Source organism: Cupressus sempervirens, chromosome 9 (genome assembly GCF_028749045.1).
Source record: "Cupressus sempervirens isolate cs-2001-9-10 chromosome 9, ASM2874904v1, whole genome shotgun sequence".
Lineage (NCBI taxonomy): Eukaryota > Viridiplantae > Streptophyta > Pinopsida > Cupressales > Cupressaceae > Cupressus > Cupressus sempervirens.
The window spans coordinates 193685832-193705046 of record NC_143126.1 but is presented as its reverse complement, the minus strand read 5'-3'; positions in this window follow the sequence as shown (position 1 = coordinate 193705046).

Sequence of the window (19215 nt, the reverse complement as noted above, 5' to 3'; positions counted from 1 at the left end):
ACACTCAAATGACAGTAGATATTAAATTGTTGATTGCCAAATGAGTAATCCCCATCTAGTTTTATGGCGATAATACTTTTAATGGGTAGCATTGTGCTTCTAATTTTTACTTGACACAAAGAAATTAAAGAGAAATAGCTTCAGAAGTACTTATGACTCTCTATAATTAGTGTGAGTTCGTTTGATTGCCATTTACCCAGCATCTTATTAATTGTTTTGCGTATTCTATTTGTCTAGCACACCCCTGCTTGGCTGTTTTGAGAGACAGTCCTTAGGCACTTAGACTGGTAGGAGTTATTTATGAGAGGCCAAAATCTAAACATTTGCTAGTGATTGAAGATTCCAAGATTTGAGAACACACTCCTGTAACATTCAATTGAAAGCTCAACTTTTGAGCAAAAGGCATCGCTTCATTTTATGGTAACATAAATTTCAAACAAGTGACACAATATCAGGCTTAGATAGTACGCTTTTTCATTTTTAAAGTGTAGAGTTCCATTTTAGGAAGCTTCAATATAGTATGGGAATGAATTCGGGTTCGGAGAAGTGAATAGCACTCCAAAATAATTAATTATATTTGCTCCAGTTTCTTTCAAAATTATGTGAAGATTCGTACCCCACATTTCGTACATATGATTTTTGTTTTTTTGGCATTGTTAAGTTTTAATCACCTGGTATTTTAAAGATATTGTAGCCAGCCTTGTTGGCTCTTCGTTGGGGGAGTTTCGAGCATCTACTATTGGTTTTCTTTTCTTTTTGTGATTAATCGGTGAACTATAGCAAATCCATCAGGTTCACGGAAAGCCATTGCAATATTTGTTTCGAGTACTGCTATACAATACGTTATGCACAAGTCCGTGCAAAGGTTTTAAATGTGATTTTATTAGTTTCTGCCATGGCAGGATACTTATAAATGAATTTTTAAAATATGTTTATAAACTATAGTTCTAAATTTTTCATCATTTAAATGATTTAAACAAAATAATTTATCTCTTCTTTGATTGACTTAGAGCAATAATACAATCATTTTAAAGAGTAAAATTAATTTTCTTCATAAAAAATTAAGATATTTTGTACACTACTTTTTATGCATTAAGCTTATGTCATCTTATAGTAATTATATCAATGATATGACATGTTGACTATTTTCTTTATATAAAAAATGCAATTTAAATTTTAATATTTTTCAATATAGTTTTATTTTATATTATTATGTTAATTTTCTATTTTATTTTTTCAATTATTGATTGTGAACTAGAATATTTATATAAATATTCAATGACAATAATTTAATATACGTATATTAGATTTTATTTTAGTTATAATTATTTATTTATTAAAGTTTTTTTAAGAACATTATAAAAACTTTAAGAATTACGCTTTTACATTCCAAATAATCAAAGAAATTAAAATAAAAATTAAGCAATTTTTACATTTGAAATTATAGTAGTAAATTTTAAACAATATAAAGACCAACAATTGAAATATTTTGTTATGAATATAGAATAATTATACAAAGAGTCTACATCTTTATTTTTATACTTTATAAACTATCCGCAAGGAACTTGTAAATAAATAATCTCTTTATTTTTAATTAAAAACAGTAAATGATTTGATAATATATTTATTAACTTTCTAATTTTAATTTTTTAATTTTTTTTATAGTTATATAGTAAGGGTGAACAAAATAGAAGGCTTACATTTTTTCTATTTTAGGATTCTATGTACTCATTATTAATGAACAATCTAATTAATCTCACATTGTATTCATACACAATAAATTTTGTAAAGAAGAATGTTGAAGATGACCTTTAATTCACCTAGTTGTTTATGAACTATGTGAATTGTCTATTTTTCTTTTTTCTCTCATTATTTTCTTATAACTTATTTATCTTTTATATTTCTTGTATTATAAGGTGAATTTGGTGCTAATATACTAGGGCACCATTTTATCTAAAGCATGATTTTCTATCTAATGTAAATAAGCTAGTTTTATACTATTCAAACCATGGCAAGTCACATCAAGATTTAGCATAGGCCGTATAATGTAATTATCAATGCCATTGATGAAATATTTGAATTAAGATTATGATTACAATAAGATTGTATCCAATGCAAGTAAGTTAGTTTTACGTTGTTCAAACAATAGTAAGTCACGTCAAGATTTAGCATAGATTGTATCATACAAAGTTTATCAATGTTATTGACGAAATATTTGAATTAAGATTTTGATTGCATACATTATGGACATGTACTATTGTAATGTATGTTGACTTCTGAATAGTCAGTACTTTTTGAGCACTTGAAATTCTTTTCAAAGGTACCATTTAATATATCTTGAATGGAAACATTGTTACTTCTATTTTGTTTAAACTAAAAATTCAAATGGCAGGAACTATGACGCTTGCATCTCTTGTTTAGTTTAACACTTGATGAGCTTTAAATTGGGATTTATTTTCGATATATAAAGTTGATTTGCCTATTCAACTAATGTGCTCTCTTGAGATAGTCCAATCCATTTCTTAAAATATAATAGATGGATTGGGATGTATAATTGCTTGATTTATACACAATTGAATTTCTTTAAATATATTCAAGTATTCATCTATGCTGCTAATTCAATAAATTAACAATTGAAGTTTAATAGACAAATCTTACAAAAGAAACTAGCTTAGATGTAATTGCCTATTGTCTAATGGTGTTAATATTGCCAAAGTATGATATGTACCAACCACATCCATTTTTTTGGTATAAAGAATTCCTTATAGTGGGATAATGGAAATCAAATGTAAAGGAGACGTGTTACATTTCATTCTGTACCATCTTTCTATTGATAGATGAGAGACTCCATTTAAAGATAAAATATTACAGAGGAATCCTTATGATAGCATGGGTTTGTAGTCTTTACCTTCCTTGGATTATGAGAACAATAGCCTTGTTGGATATTTGCATGCTCCCCTCAATTTCGTCAAAGTAAAGAATGAATTGGCCTTAGATCCAAAGCAAATGATATTTTATGAAAATGTATTAGGGTGTGCGGGCTATCATTACATATTGCACATACATAAATATGATATGATTCAATCTGATAGAATTTGATAGGACATTACAATGACAACCCCTTGGTTGTATAAACTAGGTCGAGACATAGAACAATATTAAATTATGGTGTCCATCTTAATCTCATGAATAAATATATTAAGTGATAATGTTCGAAGAATAGTTGAAAAAAACTAAGTATACCAGTGTCACTAGAACCAAAGAGGCAAATCAATATGATAATATTCTTTATTCATACAACACATTCACTTAAAATACATATTGTATCACACGCAATTACACTGGCATTGTTTGATCTTCTCACAATTGGAATGCTTGTTATCTTTTAAGTGAAAAGAATATCAATGAATTATGGGTTCACTGGGGAGTTGTTCTTATTGAACTCATTAGGAATCAAATCTTGTTAAGTGCAATACTCCAACATGATAAGAAATGAGGTCAAATGTATTTAAGATGAATTTGACACGAAGAATACCCTCAAATTCTTGACTTTTACCAAAAGAATTTCTAGTTAAATTTTGTGTTACTATATTAGATACTTAAAATAACTTACAAATGAAAAAAAAAACCTCTATCAAAATAAATAAAAATAGAAAGAATAACATTCACAATGATACAAAATCAAATTGACCACATTTCATTAGATTCTTACACGACATTTAAAGCTATTTAATCTATAAAATTTTCACAATGTATTCCTTTGATGGAAAAAAAATATATGGCATAGGGAAACTCAAAATTTATGTTGATTTGGATTGATTTTTATAGAGTAGAATTTGATTGTTTTCATATATGTGTTAATTTAAGGCTTGATACATCATTTAGATACATGATTTTTTAGTTTTGATTTTTTTATATAGTTTCCAATTATTCAAGTGGATGTATATAGGATAGTGTGTTTAAAGACACTATTATTAGTCATATGTACACATAATGACATGAATGCAACTAGTATTTTTTGACAAAAGATCTATTCTTTTTACAAACCTACATCGAGTGCATTGATGATTCTCTACCAAAATTTAGTGAACAACTATTTATGTACATCTGTTGACTTCATTGTCAAATACTTTATTTATGGGATAGAATGTGGTCTACTACCACATGCCAATAGTTATTAGAAAATCAAGAAAATTAGTAGAACTTTAGCAACATTTACTACCATATTCAATATTGAAATCCTCTTTCAACCTCTTGTTTGCATGAGTGTAATACTTTTTTCCTGCATAATGATACATCCATAAATAAACCTTTTTTCAACGAGCTAATTTCATGGTATTACATCACGAAATAGATCATTAAAAGAAAAAAAAATCAATTTCTTAAAATGTTAGAAAATCCCAATTGTTGATTTATTTTTAATCTTTTAAATAATGATAAGTGTTTTGGTTAAGATGGTTTTTAGAGTAGGAAAAGTACATATCTTAATATTTTTTATTTAAGTTTATATTAATTTAGATTGATGTTTATATAGCAGAATTTGACTATTTTGGTAGATTCATTGACATGTTTTTTTCCTATTTGGACTCATTTTGGTCTAGTTTTCAATAAATTTTTTTTAAAAAAAAAATTAAAAATAAAATAAAAAATATAAATAAATAAATACATTAAAAAAAATAAAAAATAAATATAAATATAATATATATATATATATATATATATATATATATATATATATATATATATATATATATATATATATATATATATATATATATATATATATATATATATATATATATATATATATATATATATATAGGATTATGTGTTTAAGTACACCATATAATTAGGTCATTGCACACATGATGACATGGATAGAAGTAACAAATTTTAATACAAGGAGTTGAAATAGTGTATCCTTTCCTAGACTGCATCTAATGCATAGGCCATTCTCTACCATACACTAGTGAACTTTCATTTTCAGTATATATAATAACTTCATGTCAAGCAAACCATTTAAAGGATAAAATGTGGTGTGTTATTGCATGATAACCTTAATCAACAATTATGCTAAGTTAGTATTTATCTCAAGAACATTTATGAGTCGAGAGAGAGAGAGAGAGAGAGAGAGAGAGAGAGAGAGAGAGAGAGAGAGAGAGAGAGATGGTATGGTATTGCATGATAACCTTAATCAACAAATATGCTAAGTTAGTATTTATCTCAAGAACATTTATGTGTGTGTGTGTGTGAGACAGAGAGAGAGAGAGAGATAAGATAAGATAAATTTATTAATGTTCAGTAGGAGACCAACGAGGGTCTAAGGAACTAGAAACAGTACAAAGGGCAAACACCAGCAGGGGGAGCACCAAATGATGTCTGCAGAAAGAACGTGAAAGCAAAACAACAAAAGAACCAAGAAAAGGAATAACAACAACTAAGAACTCATAGGTGAGAAGTAGTCCATAATGGAAAGGTGGGCATTAGAGCAATTAAGTACTCTAGAAGATCGCTTCCAAGTGTGATTTCTATGGGGTCTCACAGATCTAGTGTGAACCAAGATAGTATAGGGAGGCTGCTTTGATCCTTGGGCAAGGACTGTAGGACTAAAGAAAGAGGTGTTGAGTTGCATAGGGGTCGATGTCGAGCACAGCTAGAGTTGTATAGTGTGCTCGCGAAGTTGCATGGTCTCCTGAAGGTAGAGTACAACACAATGCTGGTCAATATATTTGAAGAATGAGGGAAAAGATCGACACTCTCTGAACAAACAACATAATCTCCCTTGGATCTTGTCCTTCTTGCTGATATGGTGATCAGTCTGAATATGTAGCCATTGAGATCCCACTCTAAAAGATCCCAAGGAGATGAAAAGAGTATGAGTCCATGGATGAGTGAGGTATTATGGGCGTAAGATGATCCCATCTTGGATATCAAGGAAGTGCTCAACATAGAAGGCCATATGCAGGTGGAGCCCACCTAGGGGATTCCTCTAGGTCGTGATAACATACTGTCTGTAGATGTCAAGTCTAACATGCTCATTCAACTCTTGCTAAGGTGGAAGAAGATGGGTTGGAGCATCTAGAGAAAATTGAAAGGGGGGAAGATGATCCAAACTAATACCAATTGAGCCCAGGAGGTCAGAGACTTGGGTGTACCAACAATGAGACTTGTGGCTAGAGTCTGAACCCACAACATAGAGGAATAGTAAGCCAAGTAGGAATATCTGTGATGACCATCACAGGAACCAATGAAGCTTTGGAGCTGGTGAAGAAGCCAAACTAAATCAAAGATGGTCCCCAATCTAAAAGGGTGAGCACCAAACTCTGACAGAACGATGCTGTGCAGTGTGGACCAGTGACATCTGATAATGTACCGAAGGAAAAGAGTTTGGACTCTCTCAACAGAGGCCCAGTCAGACTCCAAGAGGGAGGTGCCCCAAATAGTAGAGCCATAGAGGATAGTTAGCTTGACCAGGGAGTCAAGAAGGGACATCTTAGTCATGCTGTCCTGGAAGTGGTGTCGAAAGCACTATCTCTCAAGAATAGCGAGGGAGTCGAGCCCCTTGTTGACTCTGGGCTACATGGCTGGTCTCAAGCTGAACCGAGGTCTACAAAACTTAACCCCCAAGTAAGTACATGAAGATGCAATCTTGATCTCGATATCTTGGAAGTAAAAATGGAGGTGTGATGCCTTCAAACAATTGAAGACCATAACCCGAGTCAAGCCATCAAGGATCCGTTGAAGATTTTCGGGGGAAAATGCTAGGAGAATCACATCATCAACAAATAGAAGAATAGAGCTCAACACCTAATGTAAATAACAACCATTGCCAAGGAGCGAGTAATCACAGAGAAATGCCTCAAGCTCGTCGATCTAGATGCCAAAGAGAGGGGGAGAGAGGGCAGCCCTGTTTCACCTCGATAGTGCTCTAGATATGGTTAGAGAAGCCCTATGGAGTCCTAAATTTGCCCATAACACACTCATATAACCTCATAATAGATGTAAGGAGAATCTCTAAGATCCCAATGTCCCTAAGACGCTGAAAGAGAGCCACTCGAGGAATAGAGTCGAAGGCTTTGCAAAAGTCAATAAAACAACAATAAACTTTTGTGAAGTGGTGGTGAGCCTCCTCAATGATGGCCTGTGAGGTCAAAATGTGATCAGTGGTCTGAAAATTTGTACAAAACTCAGCCTGACCTCTAGCCTGGCAATGTTGCTAATTGAGCTCTCTAGACAGGATACCAATCAACATAGTTGAATAGAGTTTGGTGAAGGTATGCCCAACCATGATGGTCCTGTAGTTCCTAAGGTTAGAAGCTGGCCCAGATTTATGGATCAGATAGATAATATGTGGTGACCAAGAGTCAGGAAGGTCGACACAAACCACTCAATTAAAGAGCACTGTAAGAAAGTGACCTAGAACAAAGACACCCAACTTAAAGAATTCAACTTGGAATCCTTCCTCATCTGGAGATAAAAGGAAGCATGTATAAGAGACAAGTAGAGAGATATTTATAAAGAAATATGGATATAGATGGACAAAAAAGAGGTGGAGAGACCAAGGGTGACGTATAATGATCTATCTTTATATAGGGTGTGGGGAGAAAAATGATATTTTATCAAATCTGTTACTCTCCTAGGTATTGTGATACAAAAAATTACTATCAATTATTAACTTAATGTTTCAAATATTTTGAGATGATTTCTACAAAATGGATTATGGAAAAAGGACTTCACATGAAAAAGTTGTGACCATTTATTGTTTTAAATATGAAGTCTAAAATTTAATTAATTATTAAATATTTTTCATATACAATGCTAAAATAATATCTATTGTGTAGTGTAGAGCTTTGAATTACCTTTCAAATACCTTTAAAAAATCAAAATTTTGGTAAAAAACAAAAGTTATGCTCATTTTACTAAAATGTGGTTTTAAGTTTTCTCAAAATGGATATCTATTTTGGAAATAAAATAGATATCCAACTTGGAAAAAAAAATGGATATCTAATTTCGTTGGCATAATTTTCCCTCCCCTTTGACTTCAAATTGATATTAGTTTTGGCTTGGGTATGTCAAACTATAAAGTCAACATAAAAATTGAGTTTTTTGGTATTTCTTCGATTTTGTAGACTTCACCCATGTGATTGATGACTTTTTAATCCATAATTCATGAAACTAAAATGATTTTTTAAGGAAATTCTTAGCTTTCCATCAATATGGATTCTACCTTATTGTGAGTTTTATAGATATATATTATCATTTTCTAATTGAATTATATCTAAAGTCTTGATTGATAGGTTAATTTAATAAACATCCATAACTTCCAAATGATACAACATATTTTGAAACCTAAACACGGGGCATCACATTCATTTCTTTAGATGCTATAGGATTAAAAAATGAATCTATAAAATTTTGACCAAATTATTATGGTTAGATGTACAAGTTTTTATAATTCAAAAAAATGTTGTATTAAAAAATAGAAATTAATTATTCACCTAGAAAAATGTACAAAAAATGCTTCCCATTTCAACATGAGTCTTATATGTATATCTATCTTAAAATGAAAATATTATTATTTAATTGTGGTTAGGTTGGTTAGTCATACACCTACTTCTTATTTGTTTCCTAAACATTTTGTACTACTACGTTGAAATTTCAAAATTTACCCAAAACATTAGTTTTTTTTGTTAAAAACTAGTATCTCAGAAACCCCATTCAATTTTGTATAGCATCTATCCTTACATTTTTATATATAATTATATATATAATATTGATAGATTATTCAAAATTTTATGGTAAGGTCTCTAACTTTTCTTTTGCAAAATTTCATTGCCACTTAAGGGCCAAATTTAGCCTACCATGATCCTTCGCATGCCCTATGTTTTTCCTTTGATATTTTTTGTATAAGGAACTAGGGTGTCGTTGTCTTGTGCGTAATAATTTTTCAATATGAGGTTGTTAGAAATAGATAATACTGAGAGGGCGGGGGGAGGGGGTGAATCAATATTTTCAATCTTTTTGCCCACAATTGGCTATTATTAATTACTTTGCCACATGCATAAGAAAGTAAATCAATAATGTTGAATAGTATAAACAACCATATACAAAGAGAGCTCATGACACCATATTTTTTTAACTAGGGAAACCCTATCCAAGGGAAAACCCCGATGGGGATGAAACCCACAAGATGATTCACCATATAAAGAATCCAATTAAGGATATTGACCCTGTTAGGAGTCTATAAAAAATGTATAGTGTCTCAAGTGCCTGTTAGGAGACTAGGCCTTGTTAGAAGCCTCAATCCTGTTAGGAGTTGCTTCAAACCTATTAGGAGTTGGTAGATCATATATAAATGTGTGCAAGAAGAGCCCACTGCCCTAACATGCAACTATATAGTTAAGTTCTTCAAAAGAATAAATATACATACAATACTAGATCACTTGATGTACTTCACAATTCTTCTAATTATCATATCTTCATACAAGTCTTTAGTAAACTGTAGACAATCTTTCCTTCAGTTCGCTCAATGTCATAAACAAGGAGTAACTACGCATATATCAACTTGCATCATATCTCGCATTATCATATTATATCTTATCACATCATATCACACCTAACTTTACAAATGAAATTCTTTACTTATATCAAACATATTGATAAATCCTTCCTTAGTCGACTCTCATATCATCCTTAGAGTTGGCTCATCAAGACTTAATAATCAAAATAATTCTTTAAGTTGTACAACTCAATTTGCTGACATGCTCTATTCTATACTTTGAAGTATTTGCATCAATATTTCCTTCATAACTTAAATTCGGTTATCCGTACATATATGCACATTGGTTTGCATCATTAGGATGACATCATGCATCTCTAGCCAACTGCGCAAGAGAATATTCTTAAGGACTATTCTGCTATGAATAAAACTCATCGTGTTGCTGTATCATTGTCCAAAACTTAGACAATTTTCCATCATATATAATCATAACCATACTGTAAAACACATGTTGCCATAAATGACAACCACATATCTTAGCTTATTTGACTGATTGGCCATATTGCCAACAATTTCCCCCCTTTGGCATTGATGGCAACATTTTGAGAAAATTGGCTAGGTCCCCCCAAAAAAATGTTGTCATACCAAAAATAAATAAACATACACAACACAGTATATCTTAAAAAGATTACATCCCTTATAACTTTGATTACAAAGCTTGCTTGAAGAAAAACTTATTACTATATTTCAAAACTGCTATACTTCAAAATACAATTATAAAACTTACAATTAAAAATTTCCTTATTTCTTTGCCTTTGAAATCAATGACAAAGGTGACAACAAAAGGAAAATTCTGTCAAAATTTGAAAGCTGCATCAAAATCTGGAAAAACAATCAGTGAAGTCAATCTTCAACTGTGTAAGGTGTTTCTTCCAACTGTCTTTCAGTGCATCTGACTTACTTATTATCGCACATAGGGCATATGCAACTAACTCTACTATATTCATGTTTATAACCACAAACTTGTCATATGAAGTTTTAGTTGCCAAGCATTCTTCCAACTGATTTTGTAACAATGTATCTGTGGAAATAAATGGTCTCTCAAAAGTGAAAATCTTTTTAGGGCTTTCTCTTTTTCTACTTGTATATCTCAGATGCTATCATGAATTTCTTCCATTGTATGCTCAAAGTTCTCTAACTTTTGATCTTGTTTTAGAAAGTTATCAGTAAGCATATGTAGCTTAGTTATCTTTCCTTCGATTTGTTCATCAAAACTGTGAAGGTGAAGGTATACCAAGTTTCACTTAGAATAAATCTACTTCCCTTCCTCCATACTCTACCTCAATACCTTAATACATATATTTAATGTTTTTATATCATTTCTTATATTTGTACACATAGTATTAAGAAGATTAGCATCATGCTTAGTCTATGCTTGCACTATAGCAACATTAGTAAGCATTGTAAACTCATTGTCAAAAGTTTTACACAAAATTGCTGCTCTCTACTAAATGTCTATAGATGTATCCACAAAACTTACTATCTTCTCTAATCTATCCAAAACTGAAGTTAAAGTCTTCTCAATTGACTTTACTGATTTCTTATTTTCAAAAAAAATTACTTAAAGAAGATATAAGGTTTTGTGCTTCAACTTTATCATCTGATTGTATTGTTGTGGTGACCACTACTGCCTGTGTAGGTGGTGTAGAGGATTTCATTTTCACTATGGCTATGGCACACTTGTAATAGATGCCTTAGTGCTGGTCGACACAACTTCAAATTTCTTCTTAGAAAATATATCTTCTTTCTTTTGCTCTTGCTCTTCCTCTTCATTAGTAGAGCTATTGTAGTCGACAATATTGCCAACAATGTCAGAGCCAAAATCTTTGAATGGATCTTTAGTTCTATCCACTGTTACATTAGTGCTATCCACTTGCATGGATTCACTATCAATGGTAATGTGTGATGGTGAATCACTTGGAATTGAAGCTTCAACTGGTTTCTTAAAACTATGAGAAGGACTGACTACTGCTATAGTAGGGCTTGTTTCTCCTGACTACGCACTCTTCTCAGTCTCCTTAGGCAAAGCAGACATGTATGTGACTATTGCCTTTTCAATTTTCATATTTACTTCATAATTTCCTCCCATAAGAAGAATGGATATCTTCTTATTCCTCAACGAGGGTGCTATACCTTTCAAAATTTCCATTAACTCTTCTTCCTTGTTTATTATACAGTTTTTTCACCATATTTATCCTTATTTGTTTTTATTCATCAATTACTCTACTCTTTTTGTTTCTCAGTCTATTATACAAATCTTTAGGGATTTGACCTTTTATGCTGTCAAATCTTTTATCTTTTAGAATCATATTTCTAACTACAACATTCTCTAGCTATCTCCTATCCATATTATTGTACAAGTCATAACACTTATTCAATTGAACAAAATTGTTGTCATTAATAATTTGCATATTAAGATTTTCTACCTTAGGCTTCCATGCTCTCCCTCTTGTTGAAGTCTTTACTTCTTGTTTTGCAAGCTCTACTAGTTTGTCACTAGTCTCTTCTTCATATTTTGAGGAACTGATCTACAAGGTTTTCCTTCTCTTACTCGGTCCACTTGTTGTTTGCTTGACTCTCTTCTTAGGAGAGGGGGTCTGCAAAGGTTTTTTTTCTCAAGTCTTGTAGACTCTCTTGGCACTAATGCTTCCATTGATTCTTTTTGGTTCCTCAAGGGTTTTTGTTGTGCAACTACTGCATATGGTACAACAGGTGCTTGCGCACTTGTTTGTGCAACTGTGACCTCTACAATAGGTCCAACCATTACAATAAGTGTAGGAGTTAGTATTTCAGTTTGATTGCTAGCCTTTGTCTCTAAGGTTATCCCTTTGACCTCTTCAAATTCTTTCCTAGAAATCCCTAATTCTTTTAAGATAGAATCAAATACTTTATCTACCTTCTTCTTGATGTGCTTATCCATTAGATTTGTTTCAACCTCTTTTATCTTCTTGGTATATGTACCCCATCTAGGGCATCCAAAATCTACTTTAGAATGTAGAATTATCTGCATGTAGCCTTCAATTAGTTCAATGCTCATTTCATAACCCCTAGGTTCAATGAACTTTACTCGAGGAACTACTTCCTCCATGCACATGAAATTTGTTTCTACCATGAAAACATTTCATCCTTATATTTCAATATCAGTGCAGGTGGTATCCTATACCTCTGCTTCATTTCAACTTGGAATGATTTCATCATTCTATCAATATAATTGTCTCTAATTATTCCCAATTTAGATTTGTAAACTCAAGTGATAATTTGCATTGCGCACTCGCTTCTGTTCTAATTTGAAATACCAGGAAACTTCTTTGCTACATAAAAGAATATATGAGTCAATAGGGATTCAAACCTAAAGACTGTGCTCTTAGACTTCTTGATCTTTGTTATGTTATTCAACAACTAAGTTCAGATAATATCACATAGGTTAACTTTTTCACTCTTTACTGCCATCACATAAGCTGTGTGAAGAAATCTGGCTAGGATTGAATCTAACCTAGATCCATAGTTAAATTTATAACCCAAAATTTTATTGAGGAGTCTTACTCCATCATCTTGAATGGTGTTAACCTTCATGTTTCTACCATCAAATCTTGTGTTGAGATTTGTTTCAATTGTTTAGTGCACATTCTTTATGTTCACGGGATTGCATCCTTCATTGCTCAAACCAATGACCTTGTGAATTAGGTCATTATTAGTGCATACAAGTGAATCTCGTAACCATAGAAGGTCATCATGAACTCTGCTCAAAGTGATTCTTGTCCACTTGTGGTTTTCAAAGTTTGAATAGAACATGTACTTAACTAGGTTAAGTGGTTCTAGGTTTGCATATTTACATTTCAATGATAAATCATTGTTACACATTTTCTCCAATTCTTTATGGATCTCAATATCTCCTATGCTTTCTATCTTACAGTGAATATGACTTCTTATGTCCTCAACACAAAGAACATTTTCCAGTACTTGTGAAAATGCTCCAATGGGATCATCAAGTAGAGAAATAAATGAGTGTTTCTTCAAGGTATATCTAGGTCTATCACTAATATCAAACACTTCTTGTGTTGCCATAGCTTATGTTACTGAAAATATGCTCAACAAATTTGAAAAAAATACCTCAACTTTGTGTTTAGGGCTTTCAACAATCACGTGTATCTACAAGCTTCTTCAACACTTCAAATCACTCTTCAATAGTGCACTTAAGATTTCACACAAGGGAATGATGCTCATAAATTAGTTTGCATTCTTTAAATCTTTTACAATATGTACTTCACATTAAATGCATATCTGCCACAAATTCAAAATATTGTCTCTATGTAACAGAGAGATTATTTTCTGCGTAACCTCATACTAATCGCATCAAGCAATGTACACTTTACTGTAGACTTCTCTTAGTGTCTAGTATATACTAGTAATTGTGCGACTTGTGGTATTCTCTCTAATATTAGTTTTCATTTAACTGATGCGTTGTCCTACTGAGAATGCTTAATTCAGGTAGGATGAGTCACAAACAATAAGTGACTTTACTATCTTATCAGGTGAATTAGGATGTACTTCTTCTAGAACTATATTAGAACTTCCAGGTTCTTTTGCCTTTACAAATGTTTCCTTGAAATCTTTTGTCTTCTCCTTCATTTCTTTTGTTGTTCCTTCTATAATTTTGATTCCTATTCAGGTTTCTTCTATCCATTATGTAGAATTTTGTTATGTGTCCAAAGTTATTACATAACTGACATACAAGTACATTCCTTCTTTGTTCATGAAACTAGTTATCAGGTGCTCTATAATTTCTTGCAATGTTTTCAAGATTATTACATCTGTAAGAAACAATTTGTCTTCTTTCTCCACTCTCATTATTGTGAGATCTTCTTCTGTTGTCTACAGGGTTAGTGTTCCTAAACATTCTTCTATTTGCATTATCATTATCAAATTTAAGTTTCTTACAATCTACTGCATAATGTCCATATCCATGACAATTATGACAATAAAAATTTGAAAGAGGTTTAAAAAACTTACCTTTGCAATCATCTCCAATACGTTCATGTTCATCACATGTAAAACATCTAACATGAGATTCCTTTCTTATTTCTCTATTTTTCCCATCTTGATTAGATTCTTTAGATTTCTCAAAGTGAATAACATTCTCTTAGTCTTTAGATTTATCATTAGATTTGCTCATGTTTAGATCTTTCTCGACTTCAAGAGGATCAGGTTCTTTTCTCTTAATAGATTTCTTGGCAGATTGTCCAAGTAAGAATCCAAGTCTAGTCTTATCATAACAAGGTCTTTGTACAGATATTTGTTCTCCAATATTTTCACTACTGGTATACAATTTCTCAAGTTGTTGTTTAGTTTGCATCAATTCACCTTTCACAATAGTATTGTATTTCTCTAATTCTACATGCTCCAACTTGATAGATTCTAACTCATATGTTACATTGCTTAACTGGGATCTTAGATCTGCATTTTTAGCTTTTATATCAGAATCATTCTTACCTCCATTTTTCCTAAGACTTAGCTTAAATTCTACTATTTTCAACTCATGTTTCAAAATCTCATTTTCTTTCTTTAGATCTTGAATATCATCATTATTAGTCTGCTCACTATGTCCTTTTTGCTTCAGATTATCTATCTTGTCCTTTAGTTTACCAATATAAGAGTTTGCATCTTCATATATATCCTTTAGGCCATTTCTTTCATTAGTAAGGAGATCAATTTTCTCAAGAGCTTCTTCAAGATTCTTCTTCAATTGTTCCATATCCATAGGGATTTTATTCAACATATTAAGCCTCTTCTGAATAACTAAGCCCTGATACCAATTGTTAGAAATAGATAATACTAAGAGGGGGGGGGGGGGGGGGGGTGTGTGAATTAGCATTTTCAATCTTTTTGCCCACAACTGGATATTATTAATTTTACCACATGCATAAGAAAGTAAATCAATAATGTTGAACAATATAAACAACCATACACAAACATAGCTCATAACACCAAATTTTTTTAACTAGGGAAACCCTAGCCAAGGGAAAACCCTGGTGGGGATGAAACCCACAATATGATTCACTATATAAAGAATCTAGTTAAGGATATTGTCCCTGTTAGGAGTCCATGAAGAATTCATAGTGTCTCGAGTCCTTGTTAGGAGACTAGGCCTTCTTAGAAGCCTCAAACCTATTAGGAGTTACTTCAACCTTGTTAAGAGTTGGTGGATCATATATAAATGTGTGCAAGAAGAGCCCATTGCCCTAACATGCAACTATACAGTTAAGTTCTTCAAAAGAATAAATATACATACACCATTGGATCACTTGCTATACTTCACATTATTTTGATTATCAGATCTTCATACAAGCCTTTAGTAGACTATAGACAATCTTTCCTCCAGTTCGCTCAATGTCATAAACAAGGAGTAACTATGCATATATCAACTTGCATCATATCACATCTTATCACATCATATCACACCTAATTTCACAAATGAAGTTCTTTATTTATATAAAAAATATTGATAAATCCTTCCTTAGTCAACTCTCAGATCATCCTTAGAGTCAACTCATCAAGACTTAATAATCAAAATAATTCTTTAAGTCATACAACTCAATTTGTTGACATGCTCTATTCTGTACTATGAAGTATCTGCATCAATATTTCCTTCATAACTTAAACTTGGTTATCCATACATACATGCACACTAGTATACATCATCAAGATGACATCATGCATCTCTAGTCAACTGTGCAAGAGAATATTCTGCTATCAATAGAACTCATCGTGCTACTATATCATTGTCCAATACTTAGACAATTTTCCATCACAAATAATCATAACTATATTGTAAAATACATGTTTCCATAAATGACAACCACATATCTCATCTTATTTGACTGATTGGTCATATTGCAATAGAGGTTTCGTGAACTTTACTAATTTGGCTACTAATGGATATTATTCCTAGCTAGTGTATGTGCTAAGAGTAGGAGTTATCTATAATGAGAATGATACCTTGTCACATGTTCTTTAACTTTTTTGACATTTTGAACTTGTTTACTCTAAATTATTCCATAGATAGATTCAATAGGTTACATGAGTTGCTTGACCATCCTATTCATAGAGATGAGGATCCCTTGGAGGTGGAGCCACTACAACAACTTCCACATAAAGAAGGTCCTAATTTTTGGGAAATATAATATCGCACAGTTTTTATTTTGTTCTTTTCTTGATTGTACCATTTTTTTCACTTTTGATATGAGATAAGGATACTCTATATTTTATTATACAATGTTTTGTTTCTATATGTGATGGATTTTTTTACATTTATAGTAAGATGTACAATTTGATCATTTTGTTTATGATGTCCATGTGGTTAGGGAATTGTATATACTAAGTCCAATTTTGTATATGGGTGGCTTGGTTTAGTCTTTCTAGTTTAGGTTGATAATCAATTCTGTATTAAGATGGTTTATTTTGGTGTCATTAGTTTAGTTTGATGTCCATTTTATCACTTGTTTTGGTTGGTTGTTTATTTGGTTGAATCATTAGTTAGCTTATGTTGATCTGTACATATATATATTTCCTTCTTATATTGAAACAAAGTTTAAGTGGCTATACTAAATTTATTAAAAAAGAATGTGTAACAAATAATTAGCACTTGCATTGTAATATTATTATTTGGTTTAAAGAGAATAATATTTATTGATGAGTAAGTTCTATTTGAATTGATCACTTATGGTTATTTATTATTGTAATTGAAATTTCAAAAAATATTTGAAGCATTGGGCCATAAATAAAATAGCAATATTGGATTAACAATTCAAACTAAAATTTTAATTATTTTTTGTCATATATATTATTGTTATTAATAGAAAGTGTTGTGTAAATTTTTATAGATAAATATTATTTTAATTAATCTACATAATTAATATAACAAAAAACTATAATATGAACTAATAGTTTGACTAAGGATTATAGTTATTTTTTCATGCGAGTACGATAGAAGTTATCATAATAAATATGAACACATGCAATATGCATCATTACACTTTAGGTGGCAACATATGATATTAACACGTCTCCAATTCATGTAAGCCCTCAGCAACTACTTAAAGAGATAATCACCTTAATGAATCATATGTCACTTAATGCAAAATATAGAAATCATAGTATTTGTATTGTTCCTACTATGCCTCTTCATTATTCCCTATTGTATCAATAATCTACTCTCCAAAGTAATGAAATCATAAAATAATTTAAAGTTCTCATCCAAATATTTCATCAAAATAAGTAAATTTTGTACCATATTAAATTAGAAGAACTTTAATTCAATGATGATATAAAGCCTATTTAGTGAGATTTAATTCTAGATTTTCATTTAATTTCCACTTTTAATCTTTCTTCTCATTTATTCCTATTTTCCTAGGTAGAATTGGGTAGGATCTAATAGATCCTCCTTGGTTTTCCTATTTCAGGGCACAAAGATCAAGGTAGGATCTATCCACTTGGGTCCTCCCTTGGCTTCTTTTAATCCCTTTAAATCTAGTTTCCACACCAAAATTGATTTTTCTCAAAAAGTGCACCTAATTTCTCAAAACTTAGACCTGTTATGGGACCCTATGGGATTCCTATAGATTATGGGACTTGGTTAGTAGGGAAATAGTGCATCCCTTATAGCCTAATTAGGGATGCAATGTGTACCTATTTAGGACCTATTTTGGGTCCGCTTCTTAGGTCACAAGTCTAAGTTGGTTCAAGGAGAAAAATTCAAAGTATAGTCAGTCTGTGAGAAAATGTTTATTTTGAGAGCTTTATAATCTCATAAATTTCCCTCATATTTCAACTCATATCATACTCAAGCATCCATCACACACTATTATTCAAGAACTCAAGTCTTTAGGTCTTCAAGAATTCAAGTGTTCAAGCATTTAAGTGATCTTCAAGTACATTTAAGGAGATCATTTTGCAAATCATTGGACATGAGATCTCTTGCATTCATACTTCTTCTACATGCATATCCTCTTGATCCATTCAATTGGTGAAGTGATAATATTGTATTTGATTTGATAGAACCTCCTATTGTAAGGTGAATTTGTGCATTTACTTTACATTTCCAACATTTCAATTATTTCAATTTCAAGGTTAATTCCTAAATTGGGGTCTGACCAAGGAAAAACTCCCATTGGCAATACAAAATCATTTTCCTTGCAGGTTGTGGACTTGAAAGAAAAAAACATAGAAGAGATTTAGATACCCTTTTCGCAAAACTTTGGAGATTGAAAGTTTATTTTATGATCAAACACTTTCGAGGAGGGACACACTTCATCCCTAGTATTTTGACCCTATTGGATACAATTGTTAATTATGTATTGTCTTTGATGTTACACAAATATCATATCAGTCATCAGACAGAGTCTACCAAGCTCAGATGATCAGCAAAGGAATTTAAAGTGTCTACCGAACGTTCCTAAACATTACATAGTAAAGTCAGTTCTTACCGAGCTCACTCGGGCATCAAAGGATTGTGTAGCAAAAAGTTAGTGTTAACCGAGCTCCTAAGGTTAATGAAGAAAAGTTAATGTCTACCAAGCTCACTTGGGCATCAAAGGAAAGGTGGCAGAAAGTTAGCTTCTACCGAGCTCACAAGGTCAACAAAGGAAGGTCAGTGCTAA